Source organism: Anas platyrhynchos, chromosome 31 (genome assembly GCF_047663525.1).
Source record: "Anas platyrhynchos isolate ZD024472 breed Pekin duck chromosome 31, IASCAAS_PekinDuck_T2T, whole genome shotgun sequence".
In the NCBI taxonomy this organism is placed as follows: Eukaryota; Metazoa; Chordata; class Aves; order Anseriformes; family Anatidae; genus Anas; species Anas platyrhynchos.
In genome coordinates this window covers 3,849,135-3,852,587 of record NC_092617.1, presented here as the reverse complement: position 1 = coordinate 3,852,587, position 3,453 = coordinate 3,849,135, and the positions used below count along the sequence as shown (strand labels likewise).

Sequence of the window (3,453 nt, the reverse complement as noted above, 5' to 3'; positions counted from 1 at the left end):
GAAATTTTAAGTAATTGTGTTAATATTAATCCATATCATAAAAATTCAATGAGAAATGATGAGTTCTTTCTAAGGAAATCATTAGTCAAGATGCTAAGAGATGGGCGAGCTTGAATTCACTGAAACTCCAAGCAGCAACTGGGTTGGTGAGAGTGGTCTGAATGATTAAAGAGAAAAGAGAGGGCAAACCAGGAGAACCATGGGAAATGCAAAGGTCCAGACAGGCAGCTGGGAAAGGGGACATTAACCTGTCTGACCGTAAGCAACCAGGGAAAACCTCCAGTGGCCCCGTTGTGTTTGAGGCACTTCCCTGCACTGGCAGATGTCAGAAAAGACCTGCAGGAGGCCAGAGCCCTTTGGGAAAATCAGGTGGAGCCAGGTGGAGTTCCCAGGGCACCTCCACTGCCAGCAGTGGACTTTGTTCCTGTAACTGCAGTCCAGCCCAGCACAGGAACACCCCTTCAAAGACAAAGCTCTTCTTCAGTGGGTTCCTGGGACTGTCCTGGATTTGAAATAGCCATTGGAAAGCTGAGATACTCTCCCTTATTCCTACTAGACACAGGAACATCTGTTTACTTTCCTGGGTCATCTTTAGCAAATTCAGGCTTATAAACTCAAGTATAGCATGCTTCAAATGGCTGAGGCAGAACACATCAGCTTGCCCCACCTGAACGGAAATGGCCCCCATCCAACTAAGGATTTGAAAGCAACGAATATGGAATGACTATGCAGGTCAATGTGCAGAGTAAGGGAAGGTCACACATATTGTGCTGGAGTAGCAGAAGGCAAAAAGCATTGCATTGTGCCTCAGAATAATCAAGGAGACCTAATCCAGTTCATCCATGAGAAAAAGAAGTGAGAAAGACGTTGAGTTTGGCCTAGCATGAAGAAGGATATGCATCACTGGTGAAGGAACCGGCACTTGTGCCGTCACCAATGTGAATTACACAAGCACCAGCACATCTAAAGGTAACCTGTCCACTCCAGCTTGGTATTCCCACAGGGCAGGAGAAAGGGAGCTGACAGCCAAGGGACGCATCTGAGTGTGGAAGGTGGGGCCCAGCAGAGACAAGGAGTCAAGGCAGTTGGGTGGGGGAGGCCAGCAGAAGCAGCCCAAGGGGTGGTGCTGCTAGTGAGGACACGTTTGTGGCAGCAGCCAGAGTGGGCAGCAGCTGTGCACAGGTGAGGGGAGGCCAGGAAGCGCATGGCAAGAGCGCTCCTGCCAGCAGAGCCAAGGCCGGGGCCGAGCCCAAGGGCAGAGGCAGGCCCAGGGCAGGGGGCTGCAAGGGCCGTGCTGAGCTCCCTGCCCCTGCAGCAGCCGCCCTGGCCCTCAGCAGATGTGCTGGCAGGCTACGGGGAGGGGACGAATGCCCTGGGCCCCCGTCCTACTCTGCCCAGGCCAGCAAGGGCCCAGAGTGGCCTCCTCTCCCCTGCCCCTGCAGCTCTGGGCTCCCTTCATGCAGCCCTGGCTCTGCAGCACCAAGCCCTGCTGGGAGCCCTCCCCTGCATGCTGCCACCGCTCCCTGACGCAGCTGTTGCCCTCTGCCGGGCACTGCCCAGCCCAGCCCAGCCCCTGCCCACCTCTCCCCACCTCCCTGCCCTCTCCCCAGTCCAGCAGCCCAGGCTGTGCTGGCCCCAGGGCAGTGCCCACCGCAGGATGCTGCAGGGCTCTGGGCACGACCACCACAGCCCTCGCACTGGGACCAGCTCAGGAAATGGAGGTCCGTGAAGCTGCAGGAGCCCTGCTCTCTTGCCTGGGAGATCCCCAGAACACAGTGCCTGTGACCCGCAGGGCCAGCCCCACTCCCCAGGCCAGCACAAGGGGCCTGGCCTGACCACAGAGCAGCTCCAGATTCTGTTCCGTGAAGCTCCAGATTGCCCCACTTAGTAGTGATGGGAACCCCAAGGGCCACCAAAGCTGTTCCTAAATGTGACAGCAGGCCTTTTGGCCCTGAGCCCCTTCGCCATTAGGAGAGTGAGATGGGATCGGAGAGCTGTGAATATCTCATGGCTTCTTTATTGCCTTAATCTACACAGGAAGATTGTTAAAAGTAACCTACATGAGTGGGTCAAAATAAATATCAACACATAGAAGGATGAGAAGAAATTTCCTTAAATCAAAATAATATTATCACATATTAAAAAAAAAAAAAGAATAAACAATTTCATAAAGTGTTTTGTGACAAATTTGCTCAGTACTGTTAAGATGCTGAGCATATTATTTGTGCTCAAATACTACGTGGGAAAGTAATTTCCTTAATGCATTTTTCAGTTCCTGGTTCCTCATGCTGTAGATGAGGGGGTTCACTGCTGGAGGCACCACTGAGTAGAGAAATGACACCACCAGGTCCAGGAATGGGGAAGAGATCGAGTTGGTCTTCAGGTAGGTAAACATGGCAGTGCTGACAAAAAGGGAGACGACAGCCAAGTGAGGGAGGCACGTGGAAAAGGCTTTGTGCCGGCCATGAGAAGAGGGCATCCTCAGCACTGCCCTGAAGATCTGCACATAGGACAACACAATGAAAACAAAACAAGCACAGCCTAAAAATACACTAAACACAAGAGCCCCAACTTCCCTGAGGTAGGCATCTGAGCAGGAGAGCTTGAGGATGCGGGGGATTTCACAGAAGAACTGGTCCACAACATTGCCTCGACAGAGGGGCAGGGAAAATGTAGTGGTAGTCTGCAGGACAGCATTGAGAAAGCCACTGCCCCAGGCAGCTGCTGCCATCTGGGCACAAGCTCTGCTGCCCAGGAGGCTCCCGTAGTGCAGGGGCTTGCAGATGGCAACGTAGCGGTCGTAGGCCATGACGGTGAGAAGGGAATACTCTGCTCCAAACAAGAAAGAAAAGAGAAAGAGTTGGGCAGCACAGCTTTGATAGGAGATGGCCCTGGTGTCCCAGAGGGCATTGGCCATGGCTTTGGGCAGAGTGGTGGAGATGCAGCCCAGGTCGAGGAGGGCGAGGTTGAGGAGGAAGAAGTACATGGGGGTGTGGAGACGGTGGTGGCAGGCTACGGCGCTGAGGATGAGGCCGTTGCCCAGGAGGGCAGCCAGGTAGATGCCCAGGAAGAGCGCGAAGTGCAGGAGCTGCAGCTCACGTGTGTCTGCGAATGCCAGCAGGAGGAACTCCGTGATGGAGCTGGCGTTGGACATCTGTTATTTCTGCTCATGAGGTCCTGTACAAGGAAGACAAAGGCAGTGATAATGTACCACAGACATATCAGAGGAAAACACTTCAAATTTTATCATTTAAAATCACCAAAAGATTGCCCATTTCCAGGCAGATATTTTGAAGCTCTCTTTCATTGATTCTGCCTGAGAGTGCCTCTGGGAGCAGGGGACTCCTCTGTGGGCAATGGAAGAATCAGTCCTGCACTACAGCCAGAGGGAGTAGCATGGTAGTTACATGGTAGTAACATGGTAGGAACATGGGGTAGTCTCAGATTAAGGTT

At 52.9% G+C, this 3,453-nt stretch overlaps 1 pseudogene; it reads right to left on the bottom strand.

Moving 5' to 3' along the window:
• Positions 1 to 2,218: 2,218 nt before the first annotated feature.
• LOC139999987 (olfactory receptor 14C36-like) lies at positions 2,219 to 3,220 on the bottom strand (annotated as a pseudogene).
• Between the last annotated feature and the right edge of the window lie 233 nt (positions 3,221 to 3,453).